Here is a 27,904-nt window from a genome sequence, read left to right as displayed (position 1 = left end):
GTATTCTGCCAGTCATCTCTGCCAGTCCCATATAGTCAATCACCTTCGTCTGCCATTCTTCCAACGTGGGTAGATCTTGTGTCTTCCAATACTTTGCTAGAAGAATTCTCGCTGCTGTTGTGGCATACATAAAGAATGTCCTATCCTTCTTTGGCACCATTTGGCCCACCATACCCAGGAGAAAGGCTTCTGGCTTTTTATTAAAGGTTCTCTTCAGAACTTTTTTAATTTCATTATAGATCATTTCCCAGAAAGCCTTAATCCTCGGGCAGGTCCACCAAAGGTGGTAGAAGGTTCCCTCCGTTTCGTTACACTTCCAACATTTGTTATTGGGCAAATGATAAATCTTTGCTAACTTAGCCGGAGTCATGTACCACCTGTAGATCATTTTCATAATGTTTTCTCTTAAGGCATTACATGCCGTAAATTTAACACCAGTGGTCCATAACTGCTCCCAGTCAGCAAACTCAATGTCATGCCCTATATCCTGTGCCCATTTAATCATACTAGATTTCATCATTTCATCTTGGGTATTCCATTTCAACAGCAAATTGTACATTCTTGACAAATTTTTAGTATTGGGTTCTAACAGTTCTGTTTCTAGTTTCGACTTCTCCAATTGGAAGCCTTTCTTTCTGTCCTGTTTGAATAGCTCATTTATCTGACGATAATGTAACCAATCTCTCACTTTAAACTTCAATTTCTCGAAACTCTGCAATTTTACTTTTTCGCCATCTTGTTCTATCATTTCAAAATATTTAGGCCAATTAGAATCCATATTCAATTTTTTCACCTCTTTTGCCTCCATTGGTGACAGCCACCTGGGGGTTCTACTTTCAAGCAAGTCTTTATACCTTATCCAGACATTGTACAAAGCTTTCCTTACCATATGGTTCTTAAAGCCTTTATGCGCTTTTACCTTGTCATACCATATATATGCATGCCAACCATGTCTATTATCAAACCCTTCAAGATCCAAAATGTCTGTATTCTCGAGGAGCAGCCAGTCTTTCAGCCAGCAAAATGCTGCTGATTCATAGTAAAGTCTTAAGTCCGGCAGGGCAAACCCTCCTCTATCTTTTGCATCTGTTAATGTCTTAAATTTTATTCTTGGCTTTTTGCCCTGCCAAACGAATTTCGATATATCTTTCTGCCACCTCTTGAAACAGTCCATCTTGTCTATTATTTGCAGTGTCTGAAACAGGAATAACATTCTAGGCAATACATTCATTTTGATAACAGCAATTCTGCCTAACAAGGAAAGTTTCAGCCTTGACCATATGTCTAGATCTTTCTTAACTTCTGTCCAACATTTATCGTAATTGTCTTTAAATAAGTTCATATTTTTAGCTGTCAAGTTCACCCCCAAGTACTTCACTTTTTTTACTATCTCCAAACCTGTTTCCTTCTGAAATGTCTCTTTTTCCTCATTTGTTAAGTTTTTCTCCAGCACTTTAGTTTTTTGTTTATTCAATTTAAATCCTGCAACTTGACCAAATATCTCAATCAGTTCTAAAACTCTTTTTGTACTGGTGCTTGGCTGCTGTAAGGTCAAAACTAGGTCATCTGCAAATGCCCTCAGTTTATACTCTTTCACTCCGAGCTGGATTCCTTTAACCAACTGGTCCTTTCTAATCATATTTAACAAGACCTCCAGGACCAGTATAAAAAGTAGAGGGGAGATAGGGCATCCCTGTCGTGTTCCTTTCTCTATAGCTATCTCTTCCGTTACCACATTGTTCACAATTAGCTTTGCCTTCTGCTCAGAGTATATTGCCCCTATACCATTTTCAAAACCTTGGCCTACCCCCATCCCATGGAGATTCTTTTTCATAAAACTCCAGCAAATATTATCAAAGGCTTTCTCCGCGTCCACAAAAATTAAAACTGCCTTTCTGTTAATGTTTGTTTCCAGCAATTCCACAATGTCTATTATGTTTCTCACGTTGTCAGACATATGTCTTCCCGGGAGAAAGCCAGCTTGGTCCTTATGAATCTCACCTATCAGTACTTTCTTCAATCTTTTTGCTAAAATATCTGCAAATATTTTGTAATCCACATTTAGTAATGATATCGGGCGGTAGTTCTTAACCTGGTTCTTTTCAGTCTCAGTTTTTGGTATAAGCGAAATAAAAGCCTCTTTCCACGTTTCAGGTGCCTTTTTCCCCTCCAGTATTTCATTGCAAACTTCTTTCAATGGTTGCACTAAACATTCTTTCAAAGCTTTATAGTATCTGGCCGTCAGACCATCTGGTCCTGGAGACTTTCCCAATTGCGCTTTTTGAATGGCCTCCTCTATTTCTTGTTCTGTTATTTTCTCATTCAAAGTCAATTTGCTTTGTTCTGAAATTTTAGGTAGTCCATGATTTTTAAGAAATTCATCTATTTCTTGTTCATTCACTGGCCCTTGTGTATATAGCTTCCTAAAAAAGCTTTGGAAACAATTACTTATCTCATTTGGCTTATGGATATTCTTTCCCTCTACCTCCAAACAAGTAACTGTATTCAATTTTTGCCTCTTTTTCAATTGCCATGCAAGAAGCTTCCCACATTTGTCTGCTGACTCAAAAGTCCTTTGTCTCATTTGTTTAATTTTCCATTCTATCTCTTGGTTTGTCAATTCCATATATTGCGTCTGGTGGTACTTTATTTCTCTCAAAATTTCTTGAGACTTTGGATTAGATCTCAATTTCTTTTCTCCTTCCTTCATTTTCTCTAAAATTTTTTCTTTCCTTTCATTTTGCTTTTTCCTCTTAATTGAATTCTGTTGTATCAGGAAGCCTCGCATTACGGCTTTACTCGCGTCCCAAATTGTTCTTTTTTCCACTTCTGTTCTGAGGTTTATCTCAAAGTAGTCTTTCAATGTTTTTAGGGCCTTTTTGCAGAATTGTTCGTCTCTGAATAGGGAGTCATTCATTCTCCATCTAAAGGATCCAGTTGTTGTCATTTTCATTTCCATCTTTACTGCATTGTGGTCGGAGCAGGTTTTTGGGCAGATTTCTACTTTCTTTATCTTCGTAGCCATCACGCTAGATACCCAGATTTGGTCGATTCTTGTCCATGTCATTTTAGATTCTGAAAAAAAGGTTCCCTCTCTCTCCAGAGGGTTCTTTGTCCTCCAGATGTCAATCAAGTCCATGTTTTCCGTCATTTCAAAGAAAGTTTTTGGTAATCTTCCTTCTTTAGAAATTATCTGTCTTTGTGCCTTGTCCATGTTTGTGGAGACCACTCCGTTCATGTCCCCCATCAATATTATTTTGCAGTCGAGGTAGTCCAGTAGAGTTTCATGCAACTTCTTAAAGAATTCGGCCTTCCCATCATTAGGTGCATATATTCCAATTATCAAATACTTTTCTCCCTGAATCTGTACTTCAATTGCCACATATCTTCCTTCTTCGTCCTTAAATTTCATTTTTGGGTCCAATTTTTCTTTTGCATAAATCACTACTCCTCTCTTTTTTACTTTATCGGAAGATATAAATTCTTGTCCTAATCTTTTGTTCACCAACAGTTTCCTGTGTGCTCTGGTTATATGAGTTTCTTGTAGACATATCAGGTCCAATTGTTCCCTTTTCAAAATATGAAAAACTTGTCGTTTTTTCCTGGGATGGTTCAAACCATTGCAGTTCCAACTAAGAAGTTGCAGCGACATTTTGTTTATTAGATATTTGACCCTCCGACTGCTCCAAGCTTTTCTTCCTCTTCAGTTGGCGGTTGTGGTAATCCAAATGATAGATTTGCAATGTCTGTTAGCCCTCCTCCTTCTGGTGTTGATTCTTGTCCTCCTCTTACTAGGCCCACCGTACCTTTCTGTAGGTCCTCTAGATTCCTTTCCAAGAAGTTTTCTTTTTCCTGTACTGATCTTATTCTTCTTTTCTTCCCTTTGTAGTTAAAGGACAACCCCTGTGGAAATTCCCACCTGAAAGGAATAAAGTTCTTCCTCAACAAATTGGCTAAGTCTCTATAAAAAGTCCTCACTTCCAGGATATATTTGGGAATGTCCTTAAAGATTTGGACTTGAGTGTTTCCAATTACCAAAGCTTTTTGATAGTGAAGGTCCAATATCTTGTCTCTTTCCTCTTTGGTTCTAAAAGTAATCAGGCAATCCCTTGGCTTCACACTTTGCTTCCTACCAAGTCTGAAAGCAGTTGTTATCTCTAGTTCATCCTCCTCGAGATCTCCTTGCCAATTTTCTAAGATTGCCTCTGTGAGAAATTCCTTCAGGTTGTCCTTTTCATTCTCTGGAACCTGTCTTAATTTCAAATTCCGTTCTTTCCGTTGTAGCTCCAGTAAGGAGAGGGCCGCTTCATGCTCATTCACCTTTTTCTCTATCGGTGCAAATTTTCCCTGTGTCTCCTCGGCAATGGATCTTGCACTCTCTGCGATTTTCTTAGTTTCTGTAGATTCCTGAATCAACCTATTTATAGATTCTGTATTAGTTGCCACTGACGTGGTATTCAAGTCCAGTCTTGCTGTGAGTTCTGTCAATTTCTTTGAATTTTCTGTAGATTGCTTTGTTAAGGCCTCTAGGGATTGATTTATTTTAAGCAGTGCCTGTGTCATAGATTCCATTGATGCTGTTGTCACACTTTCCGGCGCAGGCACTGTACTGCCAGAGATTGAGCCTCTTTTCTTTTGTGTCACTTTAGCTTTAGATCTGGTTCTTATCTCCTCTGCTGTGCCACTCATATCCCAAGGCCGTTCTCACAGGAAAAGCTTCTAATGGAAAATTCCACTGTCAACCAGTTACTTCACAGTTTTTCCCTCTTGGTCCTCCAGAGGGAGCAATTAATAGTATCCAAATTAAAGGAGACAAAGAAACAGAAAGCCGGATGTAAAGAATCAAAAGTCCGCCATTAAAGTTCTTTAAAACTTTTTCTCCAGGTAGAATCAAAATATCAAGATATCTGTAACAAAGTCCCGTTAAGTCTTAAAATTCGTTCACCATTTAAGGTATAATCTATTTCCACTTCATACCTATTTTAAAGGACAATTTTCCGGTGTTAATTCCTGGCAGATCGTCACCAAGGGATCAGGGCAGTGGAAAGCTTTGTTTCCTTTAAGTTAAAAGTATCTTCACCAAATTGTCTTTTTCCCCCCCTTCTCCTCCGATCAGGGGGAAGGAGATACTTTTGACAGCTCAGGGTTGACAGTTCGCAACTAAGTTTCTTGTAACTGCAGCGAGATCTTTCGTTGCTTTAAATTTCTGCAGTCCGGGGGGGGGCAGACTTCCTTATTTTATTCCCTCCCGTTTTCAGCCAAATTTTCAAGTTTAAAGGGTCCCGATTCTTTTTCTGCTCTTACTCACGGGAATCCAGTCCAGATTTTCCTTTCAGGAAGAAATCGGCGCTCTCCGCTTATGGCGACGCGGCTTCACTCCGCAGGCTGGGTAACGACTCTCAGCACCGCGCTCACTCCCGATGCCGCTCCGGAGCCTTTAAAAAGGCTCTTTCACAGTACCGGGGGGCGCAAAGGTGCCCACCGAATCTCCTTGCTCTCAGGCTTCCGCGCCTGAGATTTTAGGGGTCCCCCGCTCGCCGTAGCGGGTAAGACCCGAACTTGCGGAGCAGTCCTTCTCCGGAGCTCGGAGAGAGGACCGCCATTAAGCGCTGGCACCGACCGGAAGTCTGAAACTCTGTCCAGTCCCGGGAAGGTTCTGGGATTCCTCCCATTGTTGGCGAAGAACGGCGTCACCCCTGTGGATACGTGTTTCGTGTTGTTGTAGGCGAATTCGGCGAGCGGCAGGTAATCCACCCACGTCGCAGGCTGTTGATTGGCATAGCATCTCAGGTACTGCTGCATGATGGCATTGACCCTCTCCGCTTGCCCGTTGGTCTGCGGGTGCCTTGCCGATGTCAGGTTGATCTTGACGTTCAGGAAGCCCATCAGCTTTTGCCAGAAATTCGAGATGAACTGGCGTCCGCGGTCGGACAGTATAGACCGCGGCAGCCCGTGCACTTTGAACACGTGATCTATGAACAATTTGGCTGTTTGTTCTGCCGTGGCCACCTTCGCACACGGTATGAAATGTGCCATCTTGGTGAACAAGTCCACCACCACTAGTACAGCTGTCTTGCCTCTCGAGCTGGGGAGATCCGTGACAAAGTCCAGGGCCACTCTCTCCCATGGTTCAAACGGCGTTTGCAGCGGTTCCAGCAGTCCCGCCGGTGGTTTGTGCACCGGCTTGGCCCTCTGGCAGGTGTCGCACCTCGCGACGTAGTCCGCGACTTCCCCCCTCAGTCTGGGCCACCAAAAGTCTCTTGCGACCAATTCCACCGTTTTTTCTGTGCCAAAGTGCCCGGCCGTGGGTGCGTCGTGCAGCTGCTGCAGTACCCGGGCGCGAAGTTCGTCTCCCGGCACGTAGACGGCCCCTTTACGTAAGAGCAAGCCGTCTCGTATCTGGAACTCGTCGCCCTTCGCCGTGCCCTTGTGCACCTCTGCCATCTTCGCCTGCGCGAATGAGTCGTCCGTCAACGCCCGTCGCACCGCATCCAGGTCTACTGTGGCTGAAGCGCACGCCCACGCTGTTGGCGCGAAGATGTGCATGGCCGCCGCTGGCATCGCCTCTTCGAGGTACTGCGGTTTTCGGGACAGGGCATCCGCCATGATGTTGGTGTCGCCCGGGACGTACTCAATTCGGAAATTGAAGTCAGCAAAGAACTCCGCCCAACGGATCTGTCTCTGGTTCAGGAACCGAGCCGTGCGCCAGTGCTCCAGATTAATACCCTAGCCTTGCTCCACCTCCTGCGCCTTTCCTTCCGTCTCTGGGTCCTCCTGCCCCCCTGGGTCTCTCCCTTCCTACTCTCTTCTGACGCGGACCCCCCTGACCCTTCCGCCTCCTTGCGGCGGGCTTTGGGACCCGGTTCACTCTCTGGGCTGCTGACTGCGCCAGCTTCCGTTACATTTGAACTTGGCGCGCGCGCCCAACTCTCCACTTTCCTCTTGATCGTTTCCTCGCTCCCCGAGGTGGGCGTGACTACTCCTGACTCATGCCCTCCCTCCTTCTGAAAGTCTCCGGAGCCCGATATCTGGTCCCCTTTCTCCCCGCTGCTCCCGGCTGGGAACGTGGGTCCCGATCTCCAACTGCTGCTTTCTGATCCCTCTCTGGACCCTTCTTCCTGGGGTGTCCCCCTGCTCTCCCCCCTTGCTCTGGCTGCTGGCGCTCCCTTCTGGGAATCCTCGGACTCGCTAGACAGGCTCGGTGATCTCGGGTCGTCATCCCCACTCATCCTTCCTTCGTATTCCTCCCCCTCGCTCTCTGTCTCCTCCCTTCTCTGCGTCTCTGCTCCTGAACCCCTGACAAACGTAATGGTTAATGCAAAAACATTTGCCACATTCAGTGAATATGATTTGCTCTGTGGCTTGTTCATAAACATTTGGAATAAGAGCATTCTCATTTCCGTTTCCTGTCACAGAACAATAGTGTTGGCTGACACCAGTCATAGAGTCACAGACCTGTGGAGTTGGAAGGGACCCCAAGGGTCATCTAGTCCAAACCCTTCCATGCAGGAACCTCAACTAAAGCATCTGTGACAGGTGGCCAGCCAACCTCTGCTTAAAACCCTCCAAGGAAAGAGTCCGTGGTCTTCTAAGGAATCTCCCTTCCAAGGGAGTCCATTCCACAGTCAAACAGCTCTTACTGTCAGAAAGTTCTTCCTGATGTTTAGTCACAAAATATGTATTTTTCATAATACATTAGTGCAAAATCTGTAATTTCCTGCTGATGCACTGAAAAATATGTATTTTACATAAAATGATTGCACAACATGCAGGTACAATGGGATAAGATGTAATTGGATTAGCATGGAACAGGATGGTGCAGACCTATTACAGTGTGCCACTGAGACCAGAAAGGAATGGAATTAGAAACACATGTCATCTCTTACTGACACCCACAGAAACCTGGGCTCTCTGAAGCACAGAGGCTGAGTTGAAGAGCACTTGCACATATTTTTGCAGGGGAAAAGTGTATTTGAGGGTCCAGAAACCTCCAAAGATGCCCCCCCACCTTAGTGCCTGTTGCAGCCAGGACATTTATGTACATGTATGTATGTATTTAAATGTATACACTGCTTGATTGTTAAAAAAACCCCATCAAAGTAATTAAGAGCAGATAAATGTTGGAGATGTGGATTAAGTAAATCAGATTATATACACATTCTTTGGAATTGTTCTTCAAATAGAAATATTCTGAAAATCTGTTCAGGCTAATATCTCGGATATGTTAGGATATCATATACAGTACAGCTGCACCTGCTTCCTCTTGACTTTCCTTTGCAAGTGACCACCATTGATGGGAGGGAGTTGCTGGGGGGGGGAGTCACACACCAGACCCCTCCCATGAGAATGAGGATCTCCACGCACTCCGAAACTATAGCCTTTCATGCAATCACCTTGGCAGGACACCCCATTATCCTGGGGATGAGTTGGTTGGCTCTGCATGACCCAGTGGTGTCGTGGCACCAGCGATCCCTCACCTTCAGGTTGACACACCATGTAGAGCACTGTCTGGGAGGGGAGGAACCCCGGGAAAGGAAAGCCAAGGTGGCGATGGTGTGTCTAGGGGAGAAGGACAAAATCCCTCTGCAGTACACAGATTTTGAGGAGGTATTCAGCGCGAGGGAGGCCGACACGTTACCACCTCAATCTGATCAGGGTGTGGGAGGGGGACGAATGGAAGACAACCATGTTTACCCCCTAGAGGCATTTGAATATCTCATTATGCCTTTTGGATTACAAAGTGGAAGCCCCTGTTTCCAAGCTTTCATGCACCATGTACTGGGTTCCCTTCTGTACCGGAACTGTGTCTATTTCTTGGATGACATATTAGTGTTCTCAGAGAATGAAGAGCACGTGCGCGATGTCCGGCAAGTGTTGGAGAGGCTAAAGGAGCATCAGTTGTGGGTCAAACTGGAGAAATGCCGGTTCCATGTTCGGGAAGTGGAGTTCCTGGGTTAGCGGCTGTCAGATAAGGGACTGGCTATGGATCAGGAGAAAGTGAGGGCGGTTTTGGATTGGGAAAGACCCAAGACCAAGAAGAACGTACAGAGGTTCCTTGGCTTTAGCAATTTCTACAGAAAATTTATCAAGAACTCTTCTTGGAAGCAACAGAGAACACCGTCTCCACCAAGGAGGAGACAGGGGACACCCCTGAGAAGGAGGCTAGTTCACCAACACAGGTGCCAGATATATGGAGAAACATGACTCAAAGAAGTAGGAGGCCCAGGGTTCGCTCTGATTGTTTAGAAATACACAATTGCTTTGAAGTCCTCTCCCCTAGCATGGAAGACGAAGAACAGACTCCATTTGAGGATCTCTCCCTCATTACAGTCGATCAGGTATATGAAGACGAGCAGCAAAGTCAGTCTTCAGGCGACCTTGGAACGGACAGCTCACGGAAGAACCCCAACCAAACCTAAGAGGAGGCGTGTAGTGGTGATAGGGGATTCCCTACTGAGGGGAACAGAAGCAGTGATCTGTGGGCCTGACAAGATGGCTCGGGAGGTGTGCTGTCTCCCCGGGGCTAAGATCCAAGATGTAACTGAACGACTGCAAGGAATCATAAAACCCACTGACAAATACCCCTTCCTCTTGGTTCATGTGGGAACCAATGACTGCAAGCAATAGTCTCCAGAAGATCAAAAGAGACTACGAGGCTCTGGGCAGGAAATTGAAACAATTAAATGCACAAATTGTCATCTCATCTGTCCTCCCAGTTGAATGACGTGGCCCAGGGAGAGAGGGAAAAATACTGGAAGTGAACAGCTGGCTTCGCAAATGGTGTAAACAGGAACGGTTTGGATTCTTAGATCACGGACTGCAGTTTCTTGAAGATGGACGTCTGGCAAGCGGTGGGCTGCACCTCACAATGGTTGGGAGGAATGTTTTTGGCAAAAATCTCAGCAACCTCATCAGGAGGGCTTTAAACTGACTAATGTGGGGGAGGGAGACAGTGCTCCTGAAGGTAGGAGTCTATTTATGAAGATGATCATCCAAATGTCATAGACCAAATGGAGCAAACAGCACGCAGACCTAGTGGCGGGAGGAAAAAATCCTTAAATAAGAGACACGGGGGAATGATTAATGGACTTCAATGTCTGTACACTAATGCGCAAAGCATGGGAAATAAACAAGATGAGCTTGAGCTCTTGGTACAGCAAACTAAATATGACATAATAGGCATCACTGAAACCTGGTGGGATAAGTCCCACGATTGGAATGTAATAATGGAGGGATACAATCTATTTCAGAGAAACAGACCAGACAAGAAAGGAGGAGGAGTGGCGTTATATGTCAGGGATGTGTATACCTGTGAAGAGATCCAAGATTTAGAACCTCAAAGACAAAGTGAGAGCATTTGGGTCAAAATCAAGGGAGAGAAGAATAGCAGAGACCTCATTGTGGGAGTTTACTATAGATCCCCAAGCCAAACGGAGGACATAGATGATGCCTTCCTGGAACAGATGGCCAAGCATGCAAAAGGAAGGGAGATAGTAGTAATGGGGGACTTCAATTACCCGGATATTTGTTGGATGTCAAACTCAGCCAAGAGCATAAGGTCAAACAGATTCCTCACTGGCCTCCCAGAAAGTGGGAGAAGCAACAAGAGGAACAGCCATTTTATTATATATATATATATATATATATATATATATATATATATATGCTTTCGTAGATTTTCACGGGTACAGGAATGCAGGTTTTGGTGTCTTCGGGTGTCTTCCCGTGTAAGAGTTGGGGTGTCTAGGCGACGTTTCGACGAGGTCTCACTCGTCATCTTCAGGCTGGTGCTTTCGGCTTCTTGTTACTGGAACAGAGCAGGATCTCAGTAATTGCCAGACATCTGGCAATTAGCCCTCCCCACAAAAACCGACACCAGAACCAGAGGCACACAGAACGCCATCACCAATCAACCACACCAGACCCAAACCCAGACCCTCTCCACAGATAAATTACAGACACCATCCAGTAACCAAACCATAGTGGCACCTCCGGATGCTGCACCCCCCTGCAATCCCTACACAGATCTGGCTGGCACAGGGCACAAAACCACAGCTCGCCCCTATACACGAAGCCAAGCCAGAGCACAACTAAGTGCAGTACAGCCATCTTCTCAGAAAAACTCTTCACAAGCTCAAGAGGTCAAGACACGAAAGCTTTAGCAACTTATCCACACCTAATGACCCACCTAAGTGGTACTCAGAATATCACTCAAGAAATCACTCAAGATATCCCTCAAGTAATTAAGGAACAAAAGAAGAAAAGGCACACTAACCTGGGAACCTCCTCTCTGCCCAGAACGTTGGAGGCTATACACCACACCCCCTCAACAGTATTTATAGGAACTCAAACACTGAGATCCTGCTCTGTTCCAGTAACAAGAAGCCGAAAGCACCAGCCTGAAGATGACGAGTGAGACCTCGTCGAAACGTCGCCTAGACACCCCAACTCTTACACGGGAAGACACCCGAAGACACCAAAACCTGCATATATATATATATATATATATATATATATATATATATATATGACCCACCTAATGTGGTACTCAGAATATCACTCAATGACCCACCTAAGTGGTACTCAGAATATCACTCAAGAAATCACTCAAGATATCCCTCAAGTAATTAAGGAACAAAAGAAGAAAAGGCACACTAACCTGGGAACTTCCTCTCTGCCCAGAACGTTGGAGGCTATACACCACACCCCCTCAACAGTATTTATAGGAACTCAAACACTGAGATCCTGCTCTGTTCCAGTAACAAGAAGCCGAAAGCACCAGCCTGAAGATGACGAGTGAGACCTCGTCGAAACGTCGCCTAGACACCCCAACTCTTACACGGGAAGACACCCGAAGACACCAAAACCTGCATATATATATATATATATATGTTTTCGTAGATTTTCACGGGTACAGGAATGCAGGTTTTGGTGTCCTCGGGTGTCTTCCCGTGTAAAAGTTGGGGTGTCTAGGCGACGTTTCGACGAGGTCTCACTCGTCATCTTCAGGCTGGTGCTTTCGGCTTCTTGTTACTGGAACAGAGCGGGATCTCAGTGTTTGAGTTCCTATAAATACTGTAGAGGGGTGTGGTGTATTGCCTCAAAAGTTCTGGGCAGAGGGGAAGTTCCCAGGCTAGTGTTCTTTTCTTCTTTTGTTCCTTAATTACTTGAGGGATATCTTGAGTGATTTCTTGAGTGATATTCTGAGTACCACTTAGGTGGGTCATTAGGTGTGGATTAGTTGCTAAAGCCTTCGTGTCTTGACCTCTTGAATTTGTGAAGAGTTTTTCTGGGAAGATGGCTGTACTGCACTTAGTTGTGCTTTGGCTTGGCTTCGTGTATAGGGGCGAGCTGTGGTTTTGTGCCCTGTGCCAGCCAGATCTGTGTAGGGATTGCAGGGGGGTGCAGCATCCGGAGGTGCCACTATGGTTTGGTTACTGGATGGTGTCTGTAATTTATCTGTGGAGAGGGTCTGGGTTTGGGTCTGGTGTGGTTGATTGGTGGTGGCGTTCTGTGTGCCTCTGGATCTGGTGTCGGTTTTTGTGGGGAGGGCTAACATATATATATATGTTTCAGAAAAAGGAATTGCATAAAAACAAAAAAATACAAGAATAAAATACAAGAATAAAAAACAAAAATAAAAATACAAGAAAAATACAGAATAAGTACACAGATAAAAAGGAAAAAAAAGATCAACCTTTCCATATCTTACATTCATATCCTTGTTTCCCTGACATCCTCATACTTCCCTTTTTTGTATTCCAATTCAATTAATTAATTCAGCAATTTCTTTCCCTCCTTATTATCCCAATCTTTGATCTTAATATATTATAACATTAAATTTTTACCTAATTAAAAATCCAATTTTCCATATTCTTTTATATCATTACAGCTAGAAACCGCTTAACTTCATTCAAACATCATTCTAACATTCATTAATTTTGCAATACTTCTGTAAGTAGTCTTTAAATTTCTTCCAATCTTCTTCCACCGACTCTTCTCCCTGGTCTCGGATTCTACCAGTCATTTCCGCCAGTTCCATGTAGTCCATCACTTTCATCTGCCATTCTTCCAGAGTGGGTAAATCTTGTGTCTTCCAATACTTTGCAATAAGCATTCTTGCTGCTGTTGTAGCATACATAAAGAAAGTTCTGTCCTTCTTTAACACCGATTGGCCGACTATGCCCAGGAGACAACTTCATTGTCCAGAAAGTGGGAGAAGCAACAAGAGGAACAGCCATTTTAGATCTGGTCCTAACCAATGTTGATGACCTGGTTAGTGGGGTAGAAGTGGAAGGATCATTAGGCGCGAGTGATCATGCTCTTCTGAAGTTTACTATACAGCGGAAAGGAGCAGCCAAGCATACTAGGACTCAATTTCTTGACTTTAAGAAAGCCGACTTCATAAAACTTAGGGAAGTGCTGGGTGAGATCCCATGGACAGTAATACTAAAAGGAAAGGGAGTTCATGATGGCTGGGAGTTTGTTAAGAGGGAGATAGTAAAAGCACAACGTCAGGCAATACCAATGAGACGGAAACATGGAAGGTGCTTAAAGAGGCCAGGGTGGCTATCTAAAGAACTTTTAACTGAGTTAAGATTAAAAAAGGATGTGTACAAAAAATGGAAAAGGGGGGAAACCACCAAAGAGGAATTCAAACAAATAGCCAGCACGTGTAGACACAAAGTCAGAAAAGCTAAAGCACAGAATGAACTCAGGCTTGCTAGAGAGGTTAAAAGCAACAAGAAAGGCTTTTATGGGTATGTTCGTAGCAAAAGGAAGAACAAAGAAACAGTGGGGTCACTCAGAGGAGAAGATGGTGAAATGCAAACAGGGGACACAGAAAGGAATCATAGAATCATAGAATCATAGAGTTGGAAAAGACCACAAGGGCCATCGAGTCCAACCCCCTGCCAAGCAGGAAACACCATCAGAGCACTCCTGACATATGGTTGTCAAGCCTCTGCTTAAAGACCTCCAAAGTAGGAGACTCCACCACACTCCTTGGCAGCAAATTCCACTGTCGAACAGCTCTTACTGTCAGGAAGTTCTTCCTAATGTTTAGGTGGAATCTTCTTTCTTGTAGTTTGGCTCCATTGCTCCGTGTCCGCTTCTCTGGAGCAGCAGAAAACAACCTTTCTCCCTCCTCTATGTGACATCCTTTTATATATTTGAACATGGCTATCATATCACCCCTTAACCTCCTCTTCTCCAGGCTAAACATGCCCAGCTCCCTTAGCCGTTCCTCATAAGGCATCGTTTCCAGGCCTTTGACCATTTTGGTTGCCCTCCTCTGGACACGTTCCAGTTTGTCAGTGTCCTTCTTGAATTGTGGTGCCCAGAACTGGACACAGTACTCCAGGTGTGGTCTGACCAGAGCAGAATACAGTGGCACTATTACTTCCCTTGATCTAGATGCTATACTCCTATTGATGCAGCCCAGAATTGCATTGGCTTTTTTAGCTGCCGCGTCACACTGTTGGCTCATGTCAAGTTTGTGGTCAACCAAGACTCCTAGATCCTTTTCACATGTACTGCTCTCAAGCCAGGTGTCACCCATCTTGTATTTGTGCCTCTCATTTTTTTTGCCCAAGTGCAATACTTTACATTTCTCCCTGTTAAAATTCATCTTGTTTGTTTTTGCCCAGTTCTCTAATCTGTCAAGGTCGTTTTGAAGTGTGATCCTGTCCTCTGGGGTGTTAGCCACCCCTCCCAGTTTGGTGTCATCTGCAAATTTGATCAGGATGCCCTTGAGTCCATCATCCAAGTCGTTGATAAAGATGTTGAATAAGACCGGGCCCAAGACAGAACCCTGTGGCACCCCACTAGTCACTCTTCTCCAGGATGAAGAGGAACCATTGATGAGCACCCTTTGGGTTCGGTCAGTCAGCCAGTTACAAATCCACTGAGTGGTAGCATAGTCAAGACCGCATTTTACCAGCTTCTTTACAAGAATATCATGGGGCACCTTGTCAAATGCCTTACTGAAATCAAGGTAGGCTATATCCACTGAGTTCCCTTCATCTACCAGGCTTGTAATTCTGTCAAAAAATGAGATCAGGTTAGTCTGACATGACTTATTTTTCAGAAATCCATGCTGACTATTGGTGATCACAGCATTCCTTTCTAGGTGCTCACAGACTGTTTTCTTAATGATCTGCTCCAGAATCTTCCCTGGTATTGATGTCAGACTGACTGGGCGGTAATTATTTGGGTCCTCTCTTTTCCCCTTTTTGAAAATAGGGACAACATTTGCCCTCCTCCAGTCTGCCGGGACTTCGCCTGTTCTCCAGGAATTCTCAAAGATGACTGCCAGTGGTTCTGAGATCACATCTGCCAGTTCTTTTAATACTCTTGGATGCAGTTCATCTGGCCCTGGAGACTTGAATACATCTAAACTAGCCAAGTATTCTTGTACTATCTCCTTAGTTATTCTGGGCTGTGTTTCCTTTGCTGAATCATTTGCTCCAAATTCTTCAGGTCGGGCATTGTTTTCTTTATCGGAGAAGACTGAGGCAAAGAAGGCATTGAGGAGTTCAGCCCTTTCTGTGTCCCCTGTTTGCATTTCACCATCTTCTCCTCTGAGTGACCCCACTGTTTCTTTGTTCTTCCTTTTGCTACGAACATACCCATAAAAGCCTTTTTTGTTGCTTTTAACCTCTCTAGCAAGCCTGAGTTCATTCTGTGCTTTAGCTTTTCTGACTTTGTGTCTACACGTGCTGGCTATTTGTTTGAATTCCTCTTTGGTGGTTTCTCCCCTTTTCCATTTTTTGTACACATCCTTTTTTAATCTTAACTCAGTTAAAAGTTCTTTAGATAGCCACCCTGGCTTCTTTAGGCACCTTCCATGTTTCCGTCTCATTGGTATTGCCTGACGTTGTGCTTTTACTATCTCCCTCTTAACAAACTCCCAGCCATTATGAACTCCCTTTCCTTTTAGTATTGCTGTCCATGGGATCTCGCCCAGCACTTCCCTAAGTTTTATGAAGTCGGCTTTCTTAAAGTCAAGAAATTGAGTCCTAGTATGCTTGGCTGCTCCTTTCCGCTGTATAGTAAACTTCAGAAGAGCATGATCACTCACGCCTAATGATCCTTCCACATCTACCCCACTAACCAGGTCATCAACATTGGTTAGGACCAGATCTAAAATGGCTGTTCCTCTTGTTGCTTCTCCCACTTTCTGGACAATGAAGTTGTCTGCAAGGCCAGTGAGGAATCTGTTTGACCTTATGCTCTTGGCTGAGTTTGACGTCCAACAAATATCTGGGTAATTGAAGTCCCCCATTACTACTATCTCCCTTCCTTTTGCATGCTTGGCCATCTGTTCCAGGAAGGCATCATCTATGTCCTCCGTTTGGCTTGGGGATCTATAGTAAACTCCCACAATGAGGTCTCTGTTATTCTTCTCTCCCTTAATTTTGACCCAAATGCTCTCACTTTGGCTTTGAGGTTCTAAATCTTGGATCTCTTCACAGGTATACACATCCCTGACATATAGCGCCACTCCTCCTCCTTTCTTGTCTGGTCTGTTTCTCTGAAATAGATTGTATCCCTCCATTATTACATTCCAATCGTGGGACTTATCCCACCAGGTTTCAGTGATGCTTATTATGTCATATTTAGTTTGCTGTACCAAGAGCTCAAGCTCATCTTGTTTATTTCCCATGCTTTGCCCATTAGTGTACAGACATTGAAGTCCATTAATCATTCCCCCGTGTCTCTTATTTAAGGATTTTTTCCTCCCACAACTAGGTCCGCGTGCTGTTTGCTCCATTTGGTCTATGACATTTGGATGATCATCTTCATCAATTGATAGACTCCTACCTTCAGGAGCACTGTCTCCCTCCCCCACATTAGTCAGTTTAAAGCCCTCCTGATGAGGTTTCTGAGATTTTTGGCAAAAACATTTCTCCCAACCGTTGTGAGGTGCAGCCCATCACTTGCCAGAAGTCCATCTTCAAGAAACTGCAGTCCGTGATCTAAGAATCCAAACCGTTCCTGTTTACACCATTTGCGAAGCCAGCTGTTCACTTCCACTATTTTCCCCTCTCTCCCTGGGCCACGTCGTTCAACTGGGAGGACAGACGAGATGACAATTTGTGCATTTAGTTGCTTCAATTTCCTGCCAAGAGCCTCGTAGTCTCTTTTGATCTTCTGGAGGCTATTGCTTGCAGTGTCATTGGTTCCCACATGAACCAAGAGGAAGGGGTATTTGTCAGTGGGTTTTATGATTCCTTGCAGTCGTTCAGTTACATCTTGGATCTTAGCCCCGGGGAGACAGCACACTTCCCGAGACATCTTGTCAGGCCCACAGATCACTGCTTCTGTTCCCCTCAGTAGGGAATCCCCTATCACCACTACACACCTCCTCTTGGGTTTGGTCGGGGTTCTTCCGTGAGCTGTCCGTTCTAAGGTTGCCTGCACATTCCCTGAGGACTGACTTTGCTGCTCGTCTTCATATACCTGATCGACTGTAATGAGGGAGAGATCCTCAAATGGAGTCTGCTCTTCGTCTTCCATGCTAGAGGAGAGGACCTCAAAGCGATTGTGTATTTCTAAACAATCAGAGTGAACCCTGGGCCTCCTACTTCTTTGAGTCACGTTTCTCCATATATCTGGCTCCTGTGTTGGTGAACTATCCTCCTTCTCAGAGGAGTCCCCTGTCTCCTCGGTGGGGACGGTGTGCTCTGTTGCTTCCAAAAAGAGCTCCAGCTCTCTAATTCTTTGGAGCGTAGCTACACGTTCCTCCAGTTGCTGGACTTTGTCTTTTAAAAGGGCAATCAACATGCAATTGCTGCAGGTAAAGCTGCCTGCAACCTTTGGCAAGATGGCAAACATTGCGCAGGAATCGCAGGCGACTGCAGCTGTTTCCTCCCCTTCCATCTTGAGATCGTGTCGTTGGGGGTGGCTACAGAGGTCCTCCATCATAAAAAGCTTGAAGACAGGACAAATAACTTCCCACACAAAAAAAACACCTAGGTCTCCCCCAACAAACGTTTGAGACTAGCTCCCCTAAATTTAAAAGATGGGTATAACTGCGCGCGCCTTCTTCAACTGCTGCCCTACAAACTCTGATAAGCTCCTCCCACAGCTAATCCCCTGCCTCAACAGAAACCCTGCCCCCTCTGACCTTTACACAGGGAAAACAGCTAATCAGCCACAAAGAAACCCACACACACAAGAAAACCTTTTTTGCTCCTTCTTCAACTGCTGCCCTACAAACTCTGATAAGCTCCTCCCACAGCTAATCCCCTGCCTCAACAGAAACCCTGCCCCCTCTGACCTTTACACAGGGAAAACAGCTAATCAGCCACAAAGAAACCCACACACACAAGAAAAACCTTTTTTGCTCCTTCTTCAACTGCTGCCCTACCAAGGGCTGAACTCCTCAATGCCTTCTTTGCCTCAGTCTTCTCCGATAAAGAAAACAATGCCCGACCTGAAGAATTTGGAGCAAATGATTCAGCAAAGGAAACACAGCCCAGAATAACTAAGGAGATAGTACAAGAATATCTGGCTAGTTTAGATGTATTCAAGTCTCCAGGGCCAGATGAACTGCATCCAAGAGTATTAAAAGAACTGGCAGATGTGATCTCAGAACCACTGGCAGTCATCTTTGAGAATTCCTGGAGAACAGGCGAAGTCCCGGCAGACTGGAGGAGGGCAAATGTTGTCCCTATTTTCAAAAAGGGGAAAAGAGAGGACCCAAATAATTACCGCCCAGTCAGTCTGACATCAATACCAGGGAAGATTCTGGAGCAGATCATTAAGCAAACAGTCTGTGAGCACCTAGAAAGGAATGCTGTGATCACCAACAGTCAGCATGGATTTCTGAAAAATAAGTCATGTCAGACTAACCTGATCTCGATTTTTGACAGAATTACAAGCCTGGTAGATGAAGGGAACGCAGTGGATGTAGCCTACCTTGATTTCAGCAAGGCATTTGACAAGGTGCCCCATGATATTCTTGTAAAAAAGTTGGTAAAATGCGGTCTTGACTATGCTACCACTCAGTGGATTTGTAACTGGCTGACTGACCGAACCCAAAGGGTGCTCATCAATGGTTCGTCTTCATCCTGAAGAAGAGTGACTAGTGGGGTGCCACAGGGTTGTGTCTTGGGCCCGGTCTTATTCAACATCTCTATCAACGACTGGGATGATGGACTCAAGGGCATCCTGATCAAATTTGCAGATGACACCAAACTGGGAGGGCTGGCTAACACCCCAGAGGACAGGATCACACTTCAAAACGACCTTGACAGATTAGAGAACTTGGCCAAAAGAAACAAGATGAACTTTAACAGGGAGAAATGTAAAGTATTGCACTTGGGCAAAAAAAAAATGAGAGGCACAAATACAAGATGGGTGACACCTGGCTTGAGAGCAGTACATGTGAAAAGGATCTAGGAGTCTTGGTTGACCACAAACTTGACATGAGCCAACAGTGTGACGCGGCAGCTAAAAAAGCCAATGCAATTCTGGGCTGCATCAATAGGAGTATAGCATCTAGATCAAGGGAAGTAATAGTGCCACTGTATTCTGCTCTGGTCAGACCACACCTGGAGTACTGTGTCCAGTTCTGGGCACCACAATTCAAGAAGGACACTGACAAACTGGAACGTGTCCAGAGGAGGGCAACCAAAATGGTCAAAGGCCTGGAAACGATGCCTTATGAGGAACCGCTAAGGGAAGAACTTCCTGACAGTAAGAGCTGTTCGACAGTGGAATTTGCTGCCAAGGAGTGTGGTGGAGTCTCCTTCTTTGGAGGTCTTTAAGCAGAAGCTTGACAACCATATGTCAGGAGTGCTCTGATGGTGTTTCCTGCTTGGCAGGGGGTTGGACTCGATAGCCCTTGTGGTCTATTTCAACTCTATGATTCTATGATAGCCATGTTCAAATATATAAAAGGATGTCATATAGAGGAGGGAGAAAGGTTGTTTTCTGCTGCTCCAGAGAAACGGACACGGAGCAATGGATCCAAACTATAAGAAAGAAGATTCCACCTAAACTTTAGGAAGAACTTCCTGACAGTAAGAGCTGTTTGACAGTGGAATTTGCTGCCAAGGAGTGTGGTGGAGTCTCCTACTTTGGCAGGGGGTTGGACTCGATGGCCCTTGTGGTCTATTCCAACTCTATCATTCTATCATTCTATGACTCCAGGTGGAATGGATATCAACTGGAATATCTAGTTGCTTGGGAGGGGAAGCCCAGTGCGGAAAATGGTTGGGTTCCAGAGGGGTGTGTTACAGAGGAGTTTCTAGTGGAGGAGTTCTACACTTTCTGCCCCGACAAGCCCAAACCCCCGGGGAGGTTTATTGGAGAAGTTTTTGGACCCACAGAGGATGAGGGGGACTTCGAGGGGTTCCCACCCTCAGAGAGGGAAGAGGGGGTAGCGGATGAAGTCGCTGAGCTCTGATGAGGCGGAACACCCCAAGAGCAATCCAAAGCGGACGGAGTTGGGGGGGGTTGGGAAGTCATCTTTGAGGGCACAGAAGGGGATGGCGATTCTTTCCTCGACTTCCCTCCCACTCCTCGTGGGCTGATGAAGGAGAGGTTGCTCTAAAACCCACCAAAGGAGAGGGGTTTTTTTGAGGGGGGGTGGATGTTAGGGGACTGCCTTCAAGAGGGGGGAGAAAGGCAGGAACATACAGAGAGTCTCCTACTTTGATCAGCAGTAACACTTCGTCAGAGACTGGTGCTAGCGAAGCCTCAGGCAAAACAGAAGAAGAAAGGTGGAGGAAGGGGAGGCAAAGGCTCACGGACTTATCTGCGAGCCCTAGCACCGATCCCAGGGAGGCTAAGAGGGAAACAGAGATGAAACTTCCATCGCCTAGTTTTGGCAAGGCAGTCAAGCATAAGGAAAAGAGGTGGAGACTGGGCGCGTCGAGGTTCTTATGCTGGGGGGGGGGAGTCAGGAAAAGCCCACTCTCGGAATCTGCTAGCGACTGAGGGAGACATGAACTTTGGATGTCTGCACTGTACATAGTTTGCACCAAATAAAACCTGTAAAAAGGCAGGTCAGAGTCCTGGCTGTTTACTCGTGAGCAACCATACTCATCCCTCACAACCTTGTATACAATGCTTTGATATAGAGCTCCCGTCGCTCTGTCCCAGCTCCTACCAACCTGGCAGTTTGAAAGCATGCCAGTGCAAGTAGATAAATAGTACCGCTGTGGCGGGAAGGTAAACAGCGTTTCTGTGTGTTCTGGTTTCCGTCACAATGTTCCATTGCACCAGAAGCAGTTTAGTCCTGCTGGCCACATGACCTGGAAAAGCTTTCTGTGGAGAAACGCTGGCTCCCTCGGCCTGAAAGCGAGATGAGTGTCACAACCCCAGAGTCGCCTTTGACTGGACTTAACTGTCCAGGGGTCCTTTACCTTAACGTTTACCTCCTATATCTGAATGGATTGAGAAAAGTTGGTCCCTAGTAACTATGATTAGGCTAACATCTTACAAAAGAGTCCATATAAACCAGCCTAACTGGTTTATTAGGAAAGGGGTATTTTTTGAAATGTTTTGAAACAGGTTCAGTGATAATATTCAATCTTATGCTGCTTTCAGCCTGTTGTAACAGCATTTCTGTATGCTCTTTATAGTTGGTTTATTTTATTTATTAATAAAATATATGTAAAACAACAAGAACCTCAAAATGGTTTACAAAATAATATAAAATAGAATTATTAGTAAAAAACCATTAAAACATTAAAAAAATTAGAATGAGCAAGGAACTGAAAATTCTGACTCCCTCTCCACAATGAGGCCAAGTTGCCCAGGAGCAAGTCACAACTAGGAGGCGGAACCAGGGGTGGAGCCAGCGCATGTCTGTTGTGTCCTTCTCAGCTGCTGGAGGGCCTCTGAGAAGGATGCAGCAGCCCACGGTGCCCTGCATCCCTTCTCAACATTGTGCCTGGGGCGATGGCCCCCCCAACCTTCCCATGCTATGCCTCTCGGCTGAGCACCAAGTTGGGCACACCCCACTGAAATTTTGGCCTTAAATATGATGGGAACTGGAGCAGGGAACTAGAGATGAAAATGTCCTTTGGCGAGAGGAATGAAATGAAACTCAGCTGAGACAAAAACCTGCAAATAGTAGATGTCCCTTTTCAAAAGCAAACAACAAAAACCAGCAACTAGCCAGGTGGGAATCTGGAGCCCCAAGAAAAGTCTCAGAGAAAGAGGGTACAAGACTGCTCCAGCTGGCAGCAGCAGGCGCATCTCTCCCTGCTTGTTGGCACAGTGCCCAGCTGGCACACAGGAGGAAGCAAAGGAAGAGCTGTCCAGCCGCCTGCTGTGGCCCTGCCTGGATCCATGCTTTTAAGCGGATCCAGAATTAATCTGCTGAGGAGACTGCTTTATTCCAAAAGCCTGTTAGAGGTAGTTGATTGGTTTTTAGCTAAGTGCCCCCCATTATAGAGCGTAGAACAGGTGTCAGCAAGCTTTTTCAGCAGAGGGCCGGTCCACTGTCCATCAGACCTTGGGGGGGGGGGGATAGACTATATGTTGCCATGATTATGACCCTTATTGGAGCTAACCTAAATGTTGCCCAAATGTGATTTTTTTTGGGGGGGGGGGTGTTCCCTCATACATCCATGCTGCTTCCTTTGCGTTTTACACATTGACAGTTATTATTTCTCTCGTAAGGTGGGGTGGGGGGCTGAGGTAAGCACGCCATTCCTGTCAGCCCAGGAGAGTGTGTGCGCATGTGTGGGTGAAGGGAAAAGCTGTTGGCCATGCTAAGTCAGGCCGGCACCGCTCAAGCAAAAACTTTATTTTCCCCGTGTGAGGGAAGATGAGACAGTGGCTGCTATTTACCTTTCCATGGCTTGCACCGTGTAGCTAATGAGCGGCCTCCCCAGCAGAGCGCAGAACGGCTTTGGAGTGCAGCTGCCCAGGCGCTCCCCGCTTCCTATAGTGGGGAGTACCGCCGCCGCAGGCGGGCATCACTCCTGAGGTGCCTCCGAGCCGCTGCCGCTGCAGCTGCCCTTCATGAGGTCAGTCACCTGCAGCTCCATGGTGGACATCCAAACTGTGGCTCCTTTTCCCTCTTCCCCACTCCTCAGCCTGGAAGAGATTGCTGTGCATGTGCAGCGAACGGAGAAGGGACTTGTCTTGAGCAGCCGCCCACCTCATTTTTGACCCCCAAGCCTGGCTGAGTTGCAAAATCCATTGAGCACGTGCGCTATGCTGGCTGCCTAGATTCCCAGACAATCCACAGGCCGCATCTAGAAGGCAACTGGAGGAGGAGTTTGGATTTGATATCCCGCTTTATCACTACCCGAAGGAGTCTCAAAGCGGCTAACATTCTCCTTTCCCTTCCTCCCCCACAACAAACACTCTGAGGTGAGTGGGGCTGAGAGACTTCAGAGAAGTGTGACTGGCCCAAGGTCACCCAGCAGCTGCATGTGGAGGAGTGGAGAGGCGAACCCGGTTCACCAGATTACAAGACTACCGCTCTTAACCACTACACCACACTGGCTCCCAGTGTGGAGCCTGATCTGGTTGGGCCTGATCTGGCTCATGAGCCTTGCTGAACCATGGCGAAGAAGAAGAAGAAGAAGAAGAAGAAGAAGAAGAAGAAGAAGAAGAAGAAGAAGAAGAAGAAGAAGCAGCAGCAGCAGCAGCAGCAGCAGCAACCGACTTTGCCTAAAGGAGGGCAGTTGAGCAAGCTGGCCTTGGAGGTCACAGGTCAAAGGACTTGACCGACTCACGTAGAAGACTTGTATGTCTCCTGCATCAATCAAGGCCTAATTTGATTTGTAGAGGAATTGGAGGTAAAGCACTTTTTCATGTTATCACAGGCCTAAACCAGAGATTCTTCTGAAACAAGCTGGCAGGTGGTAATTCAGATCTTCCTAAGACAGTTTGCCCCCAGAACAGTGGCGTAGCATGGGGGGTGCAGGGGGGGCCGGCCGCACCAGGCGCAACACCTGGGAGTTAGGGTTAGGGGGCACAAATCCACAGGTTAGGGGGCGCAAATCCACGGGTTAGGGGGCACAAATTACTTGCCTTGCCCCGGGTGCTGACAACCCACGCTACGCCACTGCCCCAGAATGCTCATATGATTTCATTTCTAAGACTGAGACACTGTGGGTGGGTGGTTCCCTAGACCAGATGGCTGGAAGGTTGAGGGGGTTACCCTCCCTCTGAAGGAGAGGGTAGGGAGCTTGGGGGTCTTCCTGGATGCTTTGCTGTCACTTGAGGTTCAGACAGCCTCAGCTGCATAGAGTGCCTTCCATCAGCTTCGGCTGGTGGCCCATTTGGACAGGGAGAACCTAACTTCTTTTGTCTATGTTCTGGTTAGATTACTGCAATATGTTATACATAACGCTGCTGCTGAAGATGGTTCAGAAGTTTCAGCTGGTGCAGAATTCAGTGGCCAGGTTGCTCACTGGGACAAGGCAATTTGATCATATAACACCGATCCTGGCCCAACTGCACGGGCTGCCAATTAGTTTCTGGGCCCAATTCAAAGTGCTAGTTTTAGCCTATGCCTATGAAAGTGTCTCTCCCCTTATGAACCTGCCTGGGCCCTGAGATCATCCTCTGAGGCCGTTCTTCATGTGCCTCCTCTGAAAGAGGCCTGGAGGGTGGCAGTGTGGGAAGGGACCTTTTCTGCAGTGGCTCTTTGCTTGTGGGATGCTCTCCCCAGGGAGGCTCACCTGGCACCTTCATTACATATCTTTATGCATCAGGCAAAAATGTTTCTCTTCAACCAGGCCTTGGGCTGATTAACATTCTATGGCTTTTTAAATGTGTTTGTGGGAGGGAGATTATTGGTTTGTTTTTGTTTTACTGTGTATTTTCTATTCTCTTTTTTGTGAACTGCACTACTCCTGCAGCAAAGAGGTTTTGTTTATCCTTCCACTTTAAGGGAAGTGCTTCTGTTATGAATTGTCACAGAGAGATTAAACACCTAAATTCCAATTAAAATACCACCTGTTCAGATGCATCATGGCTGCCTAGATGAAATGATCCCTGACAGTGGGAGCAACCAAAGGCACTCAGAGCTTCCCTGAGCTTTGAAAGGCCACAGCAAGAAGCAGTGGGGTGCTGCACACTTGCTTATAATGGCAATTCCTTCAGATGTGCTAGAGCCAGTAGGTTTGCATAGGTTTGCATAGAATGTTCTACAGTATGGAGCAGGTGGAAATGAAATCCCCTCCTGCAGGCCAGTCACAGAGGAGGACAAAAAAATCCCTGCTTGGCCCCATCATGGCAACCAGCCAATTCCACCCTCCAAGCCGGGAGGGCAGGCTGGCTGATGACCAGAATACAAGGGGAAACCTTGTACTCGCTGCCACTGCTGCCTCCTCCTCTCTTGTTCTGGCATGCCACAATGAGCCTGAAAGTGGATGTGACTCTGTCCATCCTTCTGTACCTACTGCTATGTATTGCCACCTGGGCCTTTTGAGGACTGGATGGTGGAATATTGTTTTCGTATACAGAGTGAAGATGTAGCAAAATATTCCCTGCTCCACACAGTATACAAAATGGGGGAAAATAACATGGAGCAGTGAGCCTCCAAAATACTGGGAATGTTTGGATGCAAGTTTGAATAGTTCAGAACTCCAAAACCTTGTGGTTCTGGGCCATTTGAGGCGTCACTGGTCAAAAGCAGCACTTTGAATTGGGCCCAGAGACCAACTGGCAGCCAGTGCAGCCAGACCAGGATTGGGGTCATATGCTCAAAGCGTCTTGCCCTTGTAAGCAACCTGGCCGCCAAATTCTGAACCAGCTGAAGTTTCAGATCCATATTCAGATGTCTTTTTAGATGCTAAGCATCTTTTTAGATATTAATACGCATGCTAGAGGATCTCACATTGGATTGGATCCAATGAATACCTTGTGCACGTGAAAGGTATTTTCATTCGCCCAAGCATGATGCCCTTTATTTTTGGCCAGCTCCCGACAGCTGTGGCACCCATATCCACCTCTTTCACAGTCCTACAGTCCCCGGGAATGACTTTCTAGAGGTACAGTGGGGAAGGATGGAAAATTCCACTCTTGTAATGGAACTTCACTTGTGGTTCCTAAGATTCAACCCATAACAAACAAACATGCATAAAGTATGACCACCTTTTGTCACACAAAAGCAACCCAACCCAGTTTATATCTTAATTTGGTAGTATTTCCATACTTATTTCCCCCCTTAAGGTACTGTTTTCCTCTATTGCATGCTTGGCCTTGCTGGCAGTGCAAAGTGTTTTTGCACCTTGGCTACCGTTTTGTATCCCGGACCACAACCTACACCTATTTCCCCTCTGGGATACCATGCTGTGGGGAGTGGGACCATCTGCAACCCAAATATGGTGGATAGTATTCAGAAACAATTTTGGAAAGTGACCTTCTTTTGCTAAGAGGTTTAAGAAAAAGAAAAATCCCAGTTTCCAAACCCCAGAAAACTGTTGTTGTTTTTTGAGAAATTTCAGCTCGGCTTTACTTTTAATTTTTGATAGCAGAGGAACCCTATGAGATTCAAAACGCTACTAACTCTTTACCAGCAGAATTTGAGGGACTGCCTTAAGCAACTCTGTATGTTCCATCTCAAAAACATCATCAAAAGTCTCTGTGTTACTTTCCACTTTCCTCTCTGCTGCAGAACAACTTGGCACAGGGTGGCACCTGTGTGTTTTCCGATGGGACATGATTACCATTTTTCTCTCATGAAAAATACATATTTATAGAGCAGTTCAGAGAGCAAATAAGACACCATTGGCAGGTGAGGCAAGGGAGCACCTCATGACAGCAGAAAGAACCCAGTTTTTGGAGGATGTTTCATTAAAAGATTGCATTTCAGATTTTAGTACTGGAGGCCAACAGAGTTCCCAATTTCCATCACGTCCCCAGTTGTAGGTCCCCACCCCATGTCACATTCTAGGCAGTGAGAGATTATTGGGAATGTCTTTTTGCAGGGTGCACAGTGCTGCAGGAGGTAGGGATTGAGGAAAAGGCTATCCAATCTGCATTTCAAAGTGGACTGGCCTGATCTGATCCTTCCAAACTTGCAAAAACTTCTATTTGGATTGTACACTTTGTTGGATTTTGCTGTGCATTCCCAGTGCACTATGGTTTGCACAAAAATATTACTTTATGTAAAAGTGCATACAAAGTGCATATTTTGCCAGTGAATGCACCAAAAAGCCTTGGCAATGGTGTGTTTTATGTACAAAATGAGAACAATGGGACAGGATGGAATAAGACCCAATGGGATGGGCCTGAGCTATGCATTCAGTCCATCCCTAGGAGGAGGAGGGGGAGAGCCCCATTGCATAGTGGTTCTCCATTCACGCATCTCTGGACCCAACCAATAATTTTGGTAAAATGACTCTAAATTGAGCTAAAAATGCTTATGTCACAAGGAAGCTGTTCAACTAGGAGCCAGAGCACAGAGAGCCAGTTAGGAAGAGCTGCGGCATTAGGAACATCCAGGTAGTAAATCTGAGGTTTTGCAGCTGACCAAAACATTCCTGGAATTCCAATAGGACCCAGCAAGCTTAGTGGCAGCTTCTTCCACTCAAGTAGGACTCACAGATGGAACAGCTGATGTTGTGAGATATGTGCTGTGTCTTCAAGTCCAGGTTTCAGCTTGGATTCAGGCTGGCTCTGCTGCCCAAGTCCCGGGGTTGGCAGGAGGGGTTCTGGATCTTGGGGTAGGGTGTTGTGTTGGGCTGCACTGGATTCTCTGCAAGCTTTCCAGGTGGGGTGTCTGTTGGATTGGCAGCCTTGATGAATCCATCCAGCCTTGAGTATGCTTACTCAGCAGGTAACAAGATAATGTCTTTATGAAGAAATGGAGTCTCTTTGGGTACAGAAATCTGTTCCTATTTATTTAGCTCTAGATATCCCTTTCTACTTTTATTATATTTCACACCTGTTGTTATATTTTGTTATGTTATAAATAAAC

General features: G+C 45.8%; 2 protein-coding genes across 3 annotated transcripts in view; one reads left to right on the top strand and one right to left on the bottom strand.

Annotated features, from left to right (window-relative positions):
- Positions 1 to 27,904, top strand: part of LINGO1 (leucine rich repeat and Ig domain containing 1) — a 659,586-nt gene that overhangs the window by 269,477 nt on the left and 362,205 nt on the right. The gene's annotated exons all lie outside the window — the stretch shown is intronic.
- The window catches only part of HMG20A (high mobility group 20A), a 725,026-nt gene continuing 712,816 nt past the window's right edge, over positions 15,695 to 27,904 (bottom strand). For both annotated transcript variants that reach the window (XR_014516064.1, XR_014516068.1), the window contains exons 10-11: positions 18,174 to 18,224; positions 15,695 to 18,054 (exon numbers count right to left, since the gene is read on the bottom strand). The gene's annotated coding sequence lies outside the window, so the exon portion shown is untranslated. The remainder of the gene's footprint in view (positions 18,055 to 18,173; positions 18,225 to 27,904) is intronic.

This window comes from Podarcis liolepis (genome assembly GCF_965112155.1).
Source record: "Podarcis liolepis genome assembly, chromosome: 9".
Lineage (NCBI taxonomy): Eukaryota > Metazoa > Chordata > Lepidosauria > Squamata > Lacertidae > Podarcis > Podarcis liolepis.
Note: the sequence above shows the minus strand (reverse complement) of the source record. Positions and strands in the feature narration are given on the sequence as shown.